This window comes from Pelodiscus sinensis, chromosome 1 (assembly GCF_052426305.1).
Source record: "Pelodiscus sinensis isolate ZL-2025 chromosome 1, ASM5242630v1, whole genome shotgun sequence".
NCBI classification, from domain to species: Eukaryota; Metazoa; Chordata; order Testudines; family Trionychidae; genus Pelodiscus; species Pelodiscus sinensis.
Genome location: NC_143052.1, coordinates 132,349,351 through 132,367,840, shown reverse-complemented (window position 1 = coordinate 132,367,840; position 18,490 = coordinate 132,349,351). Strand labels below are relative to the sequence as shown.

Sequence of the window (18,490 nt, the reverse complement as noted above, 5' to 3'; positions counted from 1 at the left end):
GAGCAATCTGGCCCCGTCATAATTCCCTGAATTGAAAAGATGTACGTTAGAAAAGAACTTGACCTAATACACTTCAAAAATGTATTTGTGATTTTAAAAAGCCTTTGCATTATTTAATATTCTTTGGTCATTTTATTCTGTTTGTGGGGTTATTTTTTAAAGACTTGGAATTTCTAGGATTATCAGGCAATCCCAGCTAGGTCAGAGCAGGCTAATATGTGTCAGAATATGAAGCAGTAATTGCTGAGCCCTGACTGCATCCTGTCTATGCCCTGAGCGGTTGTAGTTGTGTATACAGGTATTATTTTTATGCACGTCTGTCATAATTTGCTTCAGGGATTCAACCAACCATTTGTCCACAGCATGGCTAAGGATTGTGTAATGGGGAATAAGGTCATAGTCTACAAATGCTGGAAAGAAGAACAGACAGAAATTATTTCAACAGATTTTAATGAGGAGTCATAGGGGGTTACTTTAAGAAGGGAATCTTTAGAAGCAATCAATGAGCAACATTAACAAACTGCACTGGACAAAGCATTAGTAAACCAAATTAAAACAATGATCAAAACTAATATGGACTGGTTCTGTCTACACTGGCTGCTCAAAATAGGTTTGAAAACCATGCTGAATCATTTTCTAACATAGCTCTGTTGTGACATAAATAGATTCAGACTGGAAGCTCTGTGGGGACTGTCTTCCTGTTGGTACAGTGCCATGTGTTTTGGGTGTTATTATGATACGAGTATTATCAATTGGGGCATAAGACATCCTGACAAAACATTTCTAGAAAAATTAGATTCATGCAAAACTCTGTTGCTGGACTTCACCTTTACTGGCTCCTTTACTACCCCATTCTATCCAAACAGAGCTAAGACACACTCAAGAATCTAAGCCCATCATCTTTCTATTGCACTGTGATGGGTAGACATATATGACCCACTAATTTCTTTCAACGTAAGACTGCGGGTGCTTGTCCTCATAAATCTCTCTCAAAGGGGAATGATGAACAAGTAACAGGAAGCCGAGTAGATTAGTAAGGCTTCTTTTCTGGAATACAAATGTGTCATAAAAACACATTACTCACTATTTCATGTCTCCTATGTCATGAGCTGAGTATGCCGCCATTATATTGGGCACTGTCTCTACAGAAGCAAAACCAGTAAAGTATATCAAATGAAGTGGTGCCCTTATTAAAGTCTCCTATATAATAGTCAAAGAGGAATTACCAAGCACTGTGTCTTGAACTTGGTATTGGGTTAACTTCCAAAACAAAACAAAAATAATTTATTGATATCCTACCTGCATAACCAGATGCATTATCTGAAATTATTGCCATTACAAGTCAATGTTACCACACAGTGGTGTGTGAGATACCACCATCTCCCCCTAGTTATATGTCCTATATTAGTCAGAGTTTCTTAATTCAAAGCTCAGATATCCAAGAGTGGATACATTATTATGAGCATCAGTGATCTTGTAGGCACTGCATCAATTTTCATAGAACACAGACTAAACTTTCAAAGTCTTATCCCAGTATGCATTGAATTCAATTAACAATTAAGAATTATTTTGGAGGGTACCAAAGTCCCAGTCACAAAGTAGATGATACATGTTTTTTCCACAAAAAATTCAATTTCTGCAAAATTGAAATCTCTTCCTGAAGAAATTCCAATTTTCAGCCAGTTCTATTTTATACTTTCATCTGTATTTACAATTTTAGAGCACTACACTTGAACAAAACACAAACTATCTGAGCACTTCCTCTGTGGGTGCAGTTCTAAACAAGGCCAGGTACCCTGCCTTAGTCACTGGCAAATTCTTTGCTACTCTGTGTATTAAATCCCAGATATGCGACTGGAGTAAATTAACTAGGTTCGGCAGCATCCGCAGGAAGGAGGCCACTTACTTTTTCATGTGTAATTTACCACCACAGGTATTTCTATCTACCTACATGTCTCCTGCTTAAACCTACAGTAGCATGCACATCTGCTGCTGGACGTGCTGTTGCTGTAGCAATCTCACTCCACCCCTCAATTCTCTGGCAGAGTCAGAAACAGGATATCAGCATGTGGTGCCTCTATGCCGTGCTACTGTCTATCAGAAAGAGACCGTCTCAAGACACCCCTCTGGGGCTCTTTTTAAAGGAAGCTAGGTAATTACTGAGGATATTTAAGCCTAATGTTAAATATTTACTTCTCCTGAGAAAACATTTAAAGTGGCAATACTTTATAAGATTCCTGCAAACAGACCAATATTATAAGCCTTGGGTGGGATTTTTTTCTGATCCTTTGTAAAAATCAGATCCTTTCCCTCCATTTTAAGTCTATTTCTATTTTTAGATGCTTTACCAGAATATATATGTGCAACACATTTCATCCCAGGTTTGAACTTGGTCGCTTAACATTTGTGAGGGTGAGGAGTTTCTCATGTGATTCATGCTATCAACCTTTAGAATCATGTTTGTTTAAAGCTACACATGTACCTTACAATACCTTAAGCAATTAATTTTGCCTTATGGTGTGTCATAGAAGGGCAAAGAATGAAATCATAATAATTGCATTGCAAATGAAAATGTGACTTATCTGAAACATAACTTGTATCATTGGATACGTGTGCATATGCACACACTCCTCTGATGTAGACATAACTCACTGTTTAATAAAAGTCAAACCAATATTCACTGTCTTCTCTTTCCACACATTCCAAGTACTTCCAGGCTGGCATGTCATCTATTACAGCTTCAGTCCTAAAAACCAAACACAAAATGTGCGTATATTATGTACTTTAAAAACTGATGTCTGTTATGACAGCAAAGCCCATGAGGAAAAATGTCAATAATGCAGATCAACTACTGTGTACCTTCTTCCATCAAATCTGTATGTGTCTGTGTCTATTTTTTGGGGGGGGGGGAGTGGGGCTGACTAAGCTTATATTGGAAGAATAAAGGAGTGCCGAGACATGGAAAATTAAATCTCCAATTATCCACAGGTCATGACAGTCAGCCAAATTATGTGCTTCCCTTTCCATCTCTACACCCACTGCACTGTCCTATTGGTGACCCTGAACTGGAAAGACCACCCTCCTAGGAAATGAAATCAAATCCTCATACTCGCTCATCTTTGGGCCTATCCCAAATGCTCACACTGCCAAATGTGCCTAATTCAAGCAGTGGTTTTGTAATGCGGTGGGCTACTATTCTCTAGTGACCAGAGCTGAGGTCACTACATGCATTTTCCTTTACAAAGTCAGTTTACATTTAAATCCATGTTATCCTACTGCAACAGCATCTGGGATTTTCTTACTACACATACACTAAACCTCCCCTCACAGATGAGACTCTCTTGGCAGTCTCATCTCATGTTGTTATACTCAGAATAATTTTTTAAACTTCTCCAATCCAAAGTGCATTTTTTATTCCTCTCGTGCACCCTTCTCTCCTCCCCCAATTTATCTTTGTTTTTCTTGGCTTTTCTGAGGCTGGTTAAGAACTAACTTAATTTAGGTGCATGTCTGCCAGTCTGTCAAATCCCATCAAGAGCAAAGAGAATGACAAGTTAATAAATTTAAAATTATGTCTGGCATGAGGCATATTCCTATCCCATGCTGTCTATCTGGCAGCAGGTAAAAACCCAACATGGAAGAAATTTGGCCTTTCAAACACTCACATTAAAAGGAAAATGAATGGCTGAAAGTTATCATCAGGTGGCCTATGCGGAATAGTTGGTGGTCTCAGTCCAGTTCCTAGTGGCTTGGTGCCCACATTACAGAAACCACAACCCCAGCTACGGATCCTCACAGGGGAAAAAATTAAGGATGATATTGAAGTGAATCAAGAATAAACAGAGTAAGTCTTGCAATCTACAGAACACCAATATCCTGTCAAATGAAGGTAGAGAAGCATTAGATGACAGTCTGCAAATATGCAGGTTGAACATTATGCCAAAACTAGCATGTTCACATATATTGATGAGGACAGAGCCTTTATAAAAAATACAAAATGGACTATTCAAGAGGAAAAAAGAAATCTAAAAATGTGCACTGAGTACTCTGGCTTCAGAAAGCTTTTTCTCATACATAATCTGGAAGGTGCAATGGGTTGAACCAAAAACATCATCTACACTGGACCTCATTTATGACCATCTGAGAAAGCGCTTGGGGAAGAAGGCTACAACCAGACTTCTGGAGATAATAAAAGAATCATGGGAAAAATGAAGGCTATCTAATTACTGGAAGTCAGCAGTTATTGTTCCTCCTCTTAGCTGCTCAGAAAAGAGGGATCCTTGCCAGTCCTGTCAAGATGTATTTTTAACCAGTAATCTTTCAGATGACGGGATGAACAGTACAATCAAGGTTTCTATGATGACTTCTAGAAGAAGGGAAGATAGAAGCTAACCAAAACATCAGGCAGACCCTTGCAATTAATGGTGACCTTCTGTCAGTCTAGCATTGATGAATTCTAACAAAAGTCACCATTATCATCATCAGGAAGAATTGTTTTGGATCTCAGCATTTGGTATAATCTGACATAATAGGCTGCTACTGAAACTCAGCAAGGCGGGAATCTGTGGAAAAATATATAATTGGACAAGAGATTTCCTGCAGGAAAATAATAGGAAGACTAAATGTTATGTTTTTCAAAGACTAGGTCATTCAGGCCAGGAGTTCCTCAGGAATCAGGTTGAAGTCCTTTTTTTTCTGCTGTACTATCAGGGTGCCTAACGCCATCTCTTTGTGTGCTCATATGCACATGATGCTGTGCTTTGTATCCTGTGAAACAGATGTAATGCAGAATGAATTGAATCAAGACTTGGAAATTTCACCTTGATGGACAAAGAAACACAAATTTTATCTGAATCCAGCAAAAATAGAGTCAACCTACTTTACCACAAACCATAAGAAGTTCAACCACTGTCTGAAATTGACATTGGATGGAGAAGGTATTGCCTTTGAGAGGAACTCAGTATATTGCAGAGTGACATTGGATAAAGAACTAAGAACTTGACTCATAAGAGAAGGATGGCAGACAAAGTAAAGAAGAGCCTGAAAACATTCTGCTCGATAGCTCACCTGAGAGTTGACGATCTCTCACCTGTCCAGTAACATACTGCTCTCAATAATCTAGCCAAGGGCAATGTTTTGCAGTCAGCCTCAGTTCATATCATAATTGGGGCTGTAAGATTCTCCCCAACAGCAATGTGTATAGAACAGTCTGATGTTTAACTTCTTGTGTTTTGTAGAAAACAACAGCTAATTGGGTGTAGAAATCAGCTGAATGTCATCTCTGTTTGGTCTGCTCAGGAATTGGCAAAATAGATCAATGTTGAAATGATCATCTTAGACTCCTTGTTGTTTCAAAAAGTGTGTGAAAGCTACTGAAGGAACTAAAAGCATTAGTTAAGGTTAGGAAGGCAGTATACGTGAAGAAGCTTGTAGGTCCAATTCTTCCCTGACATGAACCTACCCTTGCTCAAAGGACTACACAGATGTGGCTATATATACTAAGACAAACTGGAGAAAAGACCATCCAATTATATCAGTCACAAGTTAAACAAATTAATATGTACGCTGATGTTGCATCAGACAAATCCTTCAAGAACAGTGCTCATGTCCTCATCAAGTAGCCTAGTAGGAAATGTACAAGAAATATTCCAAACTAATGGTCTATCACGGGGGTGGGCAATACAATGGCAGCAATTCCCCCAGGTTATCCATCTGGCAGGCCACTGCCACTATATTTTCCTTTACCTGCACAGGTACAAGTGATTGCAGCTTACATTGGCTGTGGATCACCATTCCCAGCCATTGGGAGCTGCAGGAAGTAGTGTGGACAAGGACACCATGTCCCACAGTTCCCATGGGCTGGGAACAGTGATCCACAGGCAACAGGAGTGGCTATCACCCAAACCTGTGGAGGTGCTGGTAAATATAGTAGTGGTGGCCCATCAGGGGCTAAATCTGGCAAAACAGATCCAACCCAGAGGCCAGTATTTGCCCACCTCTGCACTACCAGTTCAAATTATATGGTTGAAATGAAAGATATTCGAATTGCACTGCAAAGCAGTAGTAGAGGTGGATGTTGTGATGTCTGCCTCACAGGTCTTTGGCTCTGTTAGAAAAAATCAGATTATCATCATGAATGTAGTTCTCAAGGTGGTTCAGAGGATCAGACTGCAAGGTAATAAATTGACTTTTCAGTGTATTCCAACACATGTTATATAGAGAAGTGATGTAACTGATGTTCTAGCCAAAGTTGGAAGATCAGAAACTCATGTAGGTATGATAACAATCAAAGTTACTGATGTTCTGTAACAAGGAAAATATTAGCAGAAATGGTTAAAAGATTAAAAATCTTCTTAGAATTATGAAAAATGTTTTAGAAATTAATATCCACTATTGTGGGATTTATGGATAGAGCACACTGCAGGAATGACATCTCAACAGAGATGGGATTTAGATATATTCATTCTGCAAGATATATCCATTCCACAAGGTGTGTTGGGTGCAGGCTTTAACTACCTGCCCACATTTATAGCAAAATGCAGGACAATGTAGCACTTTAAAGACTAACAAGATGGTTTATTAGATGATGAGCTTTCGTGGGCCAGACCCACTTCCTCAGATCAAATAGTGGAAGAAAGTAGTCACAACCATATATACCAAAGGATACAATTTAAAAAAATGAACAAATATGAAAAGGACAAATCACATTGCAGAACAGAAGGGGGATGCGGGGGGGTGGGAAGGGGGAGGAAGGAAGGTAAGTGTCTGTGAATTGCTGATATTAAAGGTAGGGAGAGTGGGATGTTTGTGAGTTAATGGTATTACAGGTGATAATTGGGGAAACTGTCTTGGTAATGGGTGAGAAAGTTCAAAGACTTGTTAAGTCCTTGTTGGTAAGTGTCGAATTTTATGTATGCAATATTGCAAGAAAAGTGGTGCTCTTTAGATTTGATACCTTTGATAAAGGCCTTACAAAGGACACTGCAAAAGTCACCAGACTTCATGGCCTGATAAGTTTATTGTGGAACAAGATGACAAGAACATCATCAAGAAGCACAGATAGCATCCTTGTAACAGTGAGATCAGTTGAGTTAACCTGTCATAAGGAGGAAGCCGCTAATAGATTTGAGGCCTCTAGTCATGTACTGTTGTCCATTTGACTTTGGGAGAGAAAACATAAATCCCATGACCAAAGTAGTTCTAATGAGGGTCTGATGCGTGCTGGGAATTTCGTTGAACTTTGCTAAAAGGTCTGAAACATGTCAATAAAAGTGTAGCTTGTGGCACCAATAGCATTCTTGGATTGTTAATGCTGAAAATGTTACAGTGTAATACTGTAAAATGGTAAAGGTGGAAGAGAGGAGGTGCCTTGCTTTGTTTTTTGTTGGGTGTGGATTTTTTCTCTGTATCTTTCTGTTCTAAGAGACAGGTCTAATAGGTGTCAAGACTACTGAGCCTGAAGCAATGATATTTCTCAGCCTTTACAGCATACTCTATATGAGACACCTAGATTAGGGCTTCACCCATCCAACTCTGCCTCTCCTGATTCCTGTTAATGGAAGAAAATGGAAACCTTCATCAGTCACTGGACAATTGATCCAGTCTTCCAACCTGACCTCAGGTGGGCCAAGGACTTTGCTTGGTCAAGGAAATATCAATGATTCCAGCCTGAAACAACTGTCAACAATGATCACCCAGTTACCAACACATCCAAGCAGGAGCACTTTTAAAAATTCTCTCTTTTTCCCTTCTTCTGTTGTCTCTTTTATCACACTCCTTGCTCCAATGCTAGATACAGCCTTAGAGCACCTACATGCGGAGTTAGCGAGGAGTAACCAGTGCCCTGTAAATTCACACCCCACCTTGCTAAGCCCTAATTTATCATATAGACAAGCTCTGTAATCATGAGAAAAGGCCCTTATATACTTTGGAAATTACTGTGGGTTACAAAAATCAAGCTTCTGATTAATTGATAAATCATGATATGCCTTTCCCCAGTCCTGAATTCACCTAGAAAAACTGGAAGGCCTTTTTAATATTTATTTTTTAAGGAATAGATTTCAATATATAAAATGAGGTAAAAGGAAAACGAAAAGGGCATTAACATAAAAATCTCGGAATAGGGGTACATGTAGAGACAGAGAGACTAGGGATAAAGGACAAATGGAGCAAATAAATTAGAAGGTCAAATAAAACTTGAAAAAGAGTGGCACATTTCAGTTCTGGAGTTGTTAGTAGAATCACATTCCTCTAGCAGGCTTCAGATGATTAACGACAAGAAATAGAAGTTGAATAGAAACAAAGCTGAGATATACACTCTCTCACATTCTGCAGCAAGGTGTCCAGTGCATGCTGACTGGAATGCATTAGGTGGATCCCTCTGCTGTCTAAGTCAGGGAAATTCTCTGAATCCAGTGACAAAGAACTGAAGCTTGTCTTCAATTTACAGTGAGTTTGTTCATTTGTTTTTTTTGTTATTTTTTTTGGAAGGGCAGCAAAGGTTAAAGAACTTTCCCAATGTTCCTTCACTTTGCTGAAGGCCTTGGCTGGACCTTAAAGGAGTGGCATTGCTGGATTGTGCCCTAAAGCTGAATAAAATTTGATTCTCTGTACAGCTTCTGTGTACCATATAAAGCAGGGCTACTCAACTTTGGAAGCCCCAGAGGTCACAATGATAGTCACAGCTCATGCCGAGGGCTGCAACTTAAGTGTGGTTGCATATACATGCAAATATATATGCAAATATACGCAAATAGCTTCTTTCACATTGATGGGCATGAATACAAAGATTAAGGCAAGACAACACAACACGCAGGCCCCATTTAAGTCAGTTCTGCTGATATTAAAGCAATACAATATTACCCGATTTCCACCTATATGACAGCACTTTTAATGAGCAATTACAGTCCAGGAATTTAACTACTAACACATATCAACAGAAGACCATTATATTGACTCACCATTGTGGAACATGTTCCTAGTAGAGGCCATGTTCAAAGGATCCCACCCATGGGCCATACGTTGAGCCCCGTGTAAACCCAAAGCACACTGCAGGACATAAACAAATAGGTGGTGGCTGCATGTGGCCCACGGTCCGTGTGTAGAGTAGCCCTGGTATAAAGCCTAACAACAGCTGAACACTTATAGCCAGGCACAGTGCAGCTTGCACTGGATGTCATGATATCATTTTATCATGGCAGACATCTTCCTTGATGTGTTATTTTATTTCCCACTTGATGTAATCCCAATGAATATAAGAGAATGACATTCAGGAATACTGCCATGAAAAGGATGATGTGAATCAGTGAATCCTACAGATTAGAAGACAAGGAAGTTAACCACTGAATTTTGGATTAGATGAAGGAGGGGCCATGCCAGCTACCCCTGGCTCCACTGCTTCCAACGGGTGTGGAGTCAGGTTCCTGCATAACCTTACTCCAGGGTCTACAGTGGCTGTTGGCCCTGCTGCCTATAAATAAAAATCTGCAGTAGATGTACATGTCTATCAAGTCCATGCTGCATGTTTATTCTTGTAATTCATTCAGTTGTGTAAAAGCATGCATACAGGTGTCACTGGAAACATGCAATTTCATCTTTGGTATTTTATTTAAAGTATAGCTTGCTATACATTATACAGTGATGGAGTGTTTAAGTTGTCCCCTCATATTGCTTGGTATGGTACTCATCTGAGGGTGTTTGAGTGTTTATTGCTAAGTTGTATGAATGGTATGTTCTATATTTCTCCCCTCTTTCTAGTGCTAAATGAACCATTTTGACTCTTTTGATTTTGTTCCTCATTTTCGTATTGAGACAAAACTATTTACCATATTCAACCCAAATTCATAGTTGTAGTTTCCCCCAAATAGCATTTTCCACTGAATTTACTGTTCAACCAAAAATGCACCCAGTTCTAGCCTACAGTAAAGTTATATCTTCATGATTTTTGTTGGACATGGCTTGTACAAGTCAGGAAGCTCATTTAAATAAACGTGGCATTCTTACACAGAAGTCAGGACTATGTAGCACCATGTGCTACATGGTCCTGTTTTTTGTTTCAGCTACACCAGACTAACACGGCTACATTTCTATCACTATTTTACACAGAAGTGATTGCTTTCTCTACCAAAAATCAAAAGCATGGACAATTACAGGTACAAATTTATAGACTCATTTGAATATTTGGATCATATTGTGGAATCTCCATTCTGTTTTTGGAGTTTGGTGATTTTTGTTTATGTAAAAGAACTAATTATAAGTCCCAAATACACGGAACATTCCATGGCTTTAAGCGTATGGTTAGGAAACAGGAAAACTTAAATTCTCATCCTGGCTCTGCCACTGATCTACTATGTGGTCTCAGGAAAGTCAACTTGCTTTTATGTGTCAATTTCAACATATAATAAAGATAATAATTAAAGCTGGTAAAAATTGTTGCATCCAACACTATTTTCAACTAAACAAAACATTTTCATTAGCAGTCTCCTTTCTTTGAATATTTTTTTCTGTTTCATCTAAAACCCAACTATTTTGAGCTAAAAACTTTGTCATTTTCAGTTTTTTATTTTCCCATATGCAGTTAACTTGATATAAGAACATAGGAATGGCCATTCTGGATCAGACCAAAGGTCCATCTAGCCCAGTATCCTGTCTGCTGACAGTGGCCAATGCCAGATGCCCTAGAGGGAAAGAACACAACAGGTAATCCTCACGTGATCCCATTCCTTGTCATTCATTTCCAGACAAACAGAGGCTAGAGACACCAATCCTACCCATCCTGGCTAATAGCCATTGATGGATCTAACCTCCACGAATCTATCTAGCTCTTTTTTTAAACCCTGTTAAAATCTTAGCCTTCATTGCATCCTCTGTCAAGGAGTTCCACAGGTTGACTGTGTGCTGAGTGAAGAAAAACTTCCTTTTGTTTATTTTAAACCTGCTGCCTATTAATTTCATTAGGTGATCCCCTAGTTCTGGGATAAGTAAATAACTTTTCCTTATTCACTTTTTCCACACCAGCCATGATTTTATAGACCTCTATCATATCCCCCTTTAGTCTCCTCTTTTCTTAATTGAAAAGTCCCAGTTGTATTCATCTCTCCTTGCATCGCAGCCATTCCAAACCCCTAATCATTTTTGTTGCCTTTTTCTGAACCTTTTCCAATGTCAATATATCTTTTTTGAGATGAGGCAACCACATCTGTACGCAGTATTCAAGATGTGGGCGTACCATGGTTTTACATAGAGGCAATAAGATGGTTGCATATCTTTTTCTGACTTTTCCCTGCAGTGTAAACATAGCCTTACTAGAGATAGTTGTCTTTAAAAATAATTTAATGAATAATAATTTTTCAGTTTTTTTTTAAAATCCAGAAAGTGTCTAATATATTCTAGTCATAATTCCCAGAAGAAGATGGCTAATATAATTTTCTTTTTCTCCTACATGTTCACCACTGGCAGCACGCAGTTGATTTCCACTAGTAATAAAGTCCAATTACTATCATCATAATAAATAAGAAATATCAATCCTAATTAAATTTTCAGGAAAATAATTTTACACTGGAAATCTACCTCAAGATTATAGTTGATGAAATACCATCAGTATCCCTGCTGATCTTGTTCAAACTCAAGTTTGTGAAGAGATTTGCACACGCTAACTTTTTATTTTGAAATATTTTTCGTACTACTGCAAGATCAAACCCTTTCTTTGGTTTTCCTTCAGACAATGATAAAAAGTAGGAAGGGATAGGCTCAACCTTAGTAAGATCAGCAGTTAGCTCTGGGAAAGTCTGAAATCACGCAAATATGCTGAGGAAAAGCCAATGATCAGGACATCACATAGACCAACAGGGAGAAATCCTGACCTAACCGAATTACAGCAAAGGTCTCATTGGTTTCATAGACTCATAGACTCGTAGACTTTAAGGTCAGAAGGGACCATTATGATCATCTAGTCTGACCTCCTGCACAGTGCAGGCCACAAAATCTCACCCACCCCTCCTAGAATAATCCTCTCACCTATATCTCAGATATTGAAGCCTTCAAATACTTTGAAGACCCCAAGATGCAGAGAATCCTCTAGCTGTGATCTGTACCCCATGCTACAGAGGAAGGCGAAAAACCTCCAGGGCCTCTGCCAATCTACCCTGGAGGAAAATTCCTTCCCGACCCCAAATATGGCGATCAGCTAAACCCTGAGCATGTGGGCAAGACTCATCAGCCAGACACCCAGAAAGTTCTCTGTAGTAACTCCTATCATCCCTCACTGGACATCTGCCTCCCCCACCATTTTCATGCCCTGGGCTGAAAACAAATCTCTTTGAAGTTAATAGAATAAGTCTTTCCATTGACTTCAATGATCTTTAAATCACTTCTTTCATCTCTCCAATGGGATAATTTGGCATCTCAGATTTAGGTGTGCATGTTTGGAACTAAAGTTCAGTTTCTGGTTGCACACCCTCATAACTGACTGTAATAGATACATGGTAATAAATATTACCAATCAAAGGAAAACTGAACCTAAACCTAACACAATTTTCCTTGAATTGTGATGTAGTTTGAGTAAATTCCCTCCTGTCAGCCACTTTCTTGCTCTTTTGAACATCCTGGTTCTGAGTGGGAAATGGTGACATAAGAGACGAGCCATTCTGAACATGTGACAGGCATAATCCCCCTGTAACAGGGAGTTGCAGAGAGCTTATTCTAATATGTCATCCAGCCTACTTTCCCAGAACCAGGAAGGCCAGATACCTTGAACTTTGTTATTAAGAATCTGAGTGTCCATTTCAACCACACCTCACCACTTTTTCTAGCTCACCCATAACTATTGCCAACCCATGTATCAGATAAGAAAGAAATGGATCCCAATAGCTGACAAAACCTATACTGAGCTGTAACATAACCCAGTATGGGCTTAAACCCAGCACCTAATTTTCTGTTGTTAAAGTCTTCTACGACTCAAAGTTTCTGCTTCTGGGAATGTGTACTGCTGCCTCATTCTAGGCAGCTGGACATCAGTCTTCCACCTAAGCTCCAGCATAATCATCACACCAGATGAAGATAGGCACTCCACTGCCTATCCAATCTGTGGGTCCTTATTCAGTAGCCATGCTCAGAGCATTCCTAAAGCCACACAACATGGGAGTGCAGACAAGTGGGGGAAGATTAACTTTCAGCCTAGTGGTCAGGATACCCACCTGGGACATGGGAAATCCCAGTTCAACTTCTCCCTCTGGTTGATGAGGCAAAGAGATTTGAATCTAGGTGTCCCACCTTTCAGATGAGTTCCCTAGCCACAGATCCATTTTTACTCTGGCTCTGGCTCCTCCTTATGTATACAGAGTAGAATAGCTTCAACAAGAGATGCCGAGAGAGACATCAAAATATACCATAGCCCAGCACTAGGGCTTTCTCCTGAGTGGTGGGAAATCCTTGCTCAAATTCTAATTCTTTCTCTTTGCCAACTAGAGGGGGAAATTAAAACAGGGTCTCCCAAATTCAGTGCAAGTGCCCCAACAACTAGACTAAGGATTATAAAAAAGGTGACATCTGCTTCCACACAGCCCTCTTTTCTAGTTTTTTCTTGTGGTGTTAGGAGGCACCTAAATCATACTGGCAAGAAATGGCTTAGGTGCCTAAGTTGCCATTCCTTCAACAGAACTGTTTCCAAAAGGGGAACTGAATGCAGAAATAGGTGTCTCACTATAGCCAGGACGTGGGTACCCATCTCTATGAAGGGAGCACACTTCTTTCGTCAGCACATCCCATTGGCTACCTTACATTGCTCCCTGTCTTCTGTACTAACATTTGTGGAGCCCGTTCTTAGAAAATTATCTCACTCCATGTATTATACAGGGATCTTAGCCAGCTAATCCAAGGTTTGTGGATTCCAGTGATTTTCAAGGAATCTAAAAGTTGGGTGTTGCCTCACGGAAGTCCTTTTGTGGATCCAGGCTTCCTGTGCACTAAGATGGGTGAATTTTAGGAATCCTGGGCCAACATTTCAAAGAATAGGTGACTACAGTTTAGCTCCTCTATCTAGATATTGCCACCTGCCTGATTTTGCAAAGTGCCAAGCTCCCAGCTGCTCTGCATGAGTTCAATGCATGTGGTTGGGTGCTAAGGACATTTTATAAAGACGCATTAATAAGCATGCATTTTAATAAGGACTTTGGGATCTAACTCTAGGATCCTAAACTCTGTCTATACTTAAAATGCTACAGCGTCACAACTGCAGCACTGCAGCTGCTCCACTGTATGACTCCAGTGTAGACATTCACTAGAGCAACAGGAGGGGTTCTCCCATTGTTGTTTATAACCTTCCTTCCTGCAAGGTAATAGCTAGGTCAACAGAAGAATTCTTCTGTCAGCCTACTGCTGTCTACATTTGGGATTAGGTCAGCATAGCTAAATTTCTCACTGGGCATGGATTATTCACACCCCTGAAAGACATAGCTCTGTCAATGTAAGTTTTCAGTGAAGACCAGCCCCTCTGTGTTTGAAAGTCTTGGCCAATGTCTACAGGCAAAAGTTTGACTTTTCAAAGGGGGTCATAAATTGGTCATAAACATTTGCTACAGCCCAAAAGAGGACATGAAAAGGTCTCACACCAGGAGGAGTGTTGTTGTTGGCTGCCCTTATCCTTCAATGTGATTGAAATGGATTCAACACTTTAGGAGTGAAAATGAAAATGTAAAATTATTAGTGCCCTTGGGTGTTTTTTGTTTTGTTTTTCAATGATAAACTACTATGATTTTCCAGTTCAAGATGAGGCTGCTTTGACCACTCAGTCACTTTGAGTATTTGCCAGAGATTTTCTTTTAAAAGGTTATAGACAAGGCAGAACTCTCTTCTATAGTTACTTAGATTTAAATACAAACAGATTTAATAAGACACCTACCCGCAGCTCTAGACTCCCTGACAGTAAATTAGAGTCAGAGTCCATACGGGAATAATCCCTGAACAACACAGCAACCAAGAATTCAAAGCAGAAGAACAATCCCTCCCACCCTAAATTCCATAACCTCGTCCATTTTCTTGCTTGCCTGTACAGTGCTACGAGCACATCAGCAGTGCAGTATAAATACAATGCATGATATAACATATATTATTTTAATTATTGACAAGATTTGTTGATGTCTCTCAAATTAATTTAAGGCTGATTAAAGAAGCAAGACTAAGAGCACTGGGCACTTCAGTTCATCCACAGAACAGACATGGGACAAACTGAGGCTGTTCAAACTCTCTCTCACCACGGACTAACTTTATGATTTGGGGGGAGGGGTCACTCATATCATCTTAATTCCTCACTTTCCTTTCCCTATCCCCTACGTAAGTGTGCTCAGACAGCAGTAGATTGCAGATACTGTCATATATTTGGGCCTATCTAACAAATTATGGACCCTCCCAGACACTGACTGTAGCTTCCAAAACCTGGCTTTGCACATGCACCCCTATCAAAGTGCCTTAACCCTGAGCTGCCACATGCACTTCAGAGGGTGGGAGAAGCAACTTGAGTCTCTTCTCATTCAGTCTTTGGTTACTTTTCTGAATTTTCCCACTAGCATACCAATTAACACCAGCCTCAATAGTGCCTTTGGGACATGTATGGTTGCCTATTTGCACCCAGATTGAGATCATCAATTAATTTCACATAGGCCAAACACTCTTCAAATTGGTACTGGAAAAAATCACTGCCAATCTAAACTGGATTTGAAGCAGGGAGCCAAAGGGAAAAACTCTGTGGTAATCTGCTGGTCTCTTTTGTTCCACTGATTAATCTGTCTGTGACATGCTACAGTTTGCATATGATGCTTGAATCCCGTGGGCTATTGTGGGGTGGGCTGTAGGTGGGGAGGCCATGTTGGACTGGAATTGTGCAGGGTCTCCGCTGTCTCTATTATTTGATACTGATGCTACTTTGAATGGGAAGGTGTAAGCAAACTGTGCTTGCAGGGGCGGATATAGGGCGGGGCGAACGGGGCGGTCGCCCCGGGCCCCGCGCTTAAAAAAGCCCCGCGCATGCGCCGTGACAAAGGGGGAGCCCCGCGGAGTTACGCTGCCCGGGGCCCCGCAAAACAGTCATCTGCCCCTGTGTGCTTGTTTCATTCATTCTCAGAGATCTGGAGTAGAAATTATGTAGCATGCTCCTTGGGAGCATTTGAAATAAGCAGTGCCATACAACTCAGTTTCAGTTCACAAAGATTCAGCAATAAAACCATCATCAGGAAGTAGCTAGCAAAAGGCATTACAAGCCTATTCTATGTTATTTGTAGAAATGTAGGTTGATTGATGTATTTTTTGAGTAGGAAAATATGATTATGTTTGTTCATTTAAATATTCCAATTAATATGTTGGCTTCACAGATCACCTAATCGTTGGATAGGCAATTGTGAAGAATAACTGAAATGGCTGGAAAAAGCCAGACCCCACAGCTTTGGTGAATGGAGGGCAGCAAATAGGAGAGTTTGTGGAAGAAGCAGCAAGCACTAACTCTTGTGGGCAAATCTGTTTGGCTTTTTCTTTTAGTTTGTTAAATGTTTACGTGTGTGGTGTGCTAGGGATTATGTGTTTGTCTGGGGACTGTTTTGGAGTGGGGGTCAGTTGAGAGGATAATATTGAGGTTCTAGTCCTGTCTTTTGTTCCTTTGGCTTTATGAACACCCTCTACCTCAGTTTGCTAAAGAAGTGGCAGGGTTGAAGTAGGAGAGAAGGGCTCCCAAGGCAGAGGCTAAGCAACCAAGGGAAAGAAGTAAACTAAAGGCAGCAAATGGGAATCTGAGGGGGAGATTGTTGGAAGAAGACAGAATAAAATCAGAATGGTCTGGAAAGGCTGTGTTGCCAATACCAACATTGCTTCTAACTACTCCAGCTGCATCTGGGTCTCGACAGAGAACTCAACCATTAATGCCTCTAACTCAGGCCCTGATGTAGATTTCCGAAGATTGTGGCCTTAATTTGGTTGTCATAGAAAAACAGGATCGGGGACCATCCAGTGTCAGAGGTGCCCATTGGTAGAATCTCTCAGACAGCAGTTGAGAGAGCTACATTAGGCAGTAGCTATGCTGAAGTGCATCTGTGCCTGGGAGGAATTAATTGAAAACATACTTATGGAGGCTTCCAAGTGCAAGGAAGAGATCCACCTCAAGAGGAAGGCTGTACCAGCACCACGGGGAGAGAAAACAATTCCTTCACAAAGAGAAACCTTTAGACAACTCAGCAAGAAAGTAAACGAGACATTTTTTAAAGAACTAATAAAGTCATTCAAAGCACAGGATTTGGCGACGATGGGGGGAAATTCAACTACCAAGATATCTGTTGGGAAAATAATCAGTAGGGTACAGATTATCCAACAATTCTGGGGATCAGTGAAGGTAAAATCTTATTACAGAAGGTAGAGAAAATAATGAGGGTAGAAACTATTTTGGATTTGATTCTGTCAAACGAGAAGGAACCAACTGAGAATCTGAAAGTGGAAGGCATCTTGGACGAGTGATCATGAAATGATGAGTTCACAGTTCTAAAGAATGGTGGGAGGGAAAACAGCAGAATAAAAAACAGTGGATTTAAAAAACACAGACTTTAACAAATTCAGAGAATTGGATGGTAAAATCCCATGAGAAATAAGGTTAATGGGGAAAATATTTAGGAGAGATGGCAATTTTTAAAGAGATATTATTAATGGCATAAGACAAAACTATATCAATGAGTAAGAAAGATAGGAAGTATGGCAAAAGACCACCCTAACTTAGTCAGCAGGTCTTCAAGGATCTGAAACTCAAAAAAGAGCCATATAAGAGGTGCAAACTAAGTCAAATTACAAATGGATTAATCTAAAAATTAGGCATGTGGGGACAAAATGAGAAAGGCTATGGCACAGAACAAGATTAAATTACATAGGAATATTTAGTGTATCAAGAAAGCATTTTAAAAATACATGAAAAGCAAGAGATAGGCCCATTGCTAAATGAAGTGAGAAAGGCAACAACAGAAAATGCAGCAATGGCCAAAGGGAAATAAAAAAGGCATTTAATAGTTTTCACCAAAAAAGGTAGCAGTGATTGGATGACTAATGTAAAGAGCATCAGTGTAAATGGTGTAAGATCTGAGGCTAAAATAGGAAAAGAACAAGTTACAAGTTACTTAGATGTCTTCAAGTCAGCAGAGCCTGATGAAATACCTCCTGGAATGCTTACAACTCTTGCTGAAGAGATCTCTGAGTTATTGCTGTTTATCTTTGAGAACTTGGGGAAGATGGGAGAGATATCTGAGGACTGGGAAAGGACAAATATAGAACCTGTCTATGAAAAGGCAAATAAGGACAACCCCCAAAATTTTAGACCAGTAAGCTTAACTTTGGTATCCAGAAAGATAATGGAGCAAATACTCAAGCAAGCAATTTGTTAGTATCTAGAAGAAATGACAGTAATAAAGTAACAGTCGACATGGAGTTATCAACCAGCTCAATACCCTTCTTAGTCAAGGTTACAGGATTG

The 18,490-nt window shown here is 39.9% G+C and overlaps 1 protein-coding gene across 1 annotated transcript in view; it reads right to left on the bottom strand.

The window, feature by feature from the left end:
* Positions 1 to 436: 436 nt before the first annotated feature.
* Positions 437 to 18,490, bottom strand: part of CCDC91 (coiled-coil domain containing 91) — a 518,367-nt gene continuing 500,313 nt past the window's right edge. The window contains exon 14 of the mRNA XM_075901364.2: positions 437 to 2,746. The gene's annotated coding sequence lies outside the window, so the exon portion shown is untranslated. The remainder of the gene's footprint in view (positions 2,747 to 18,490) is intronic.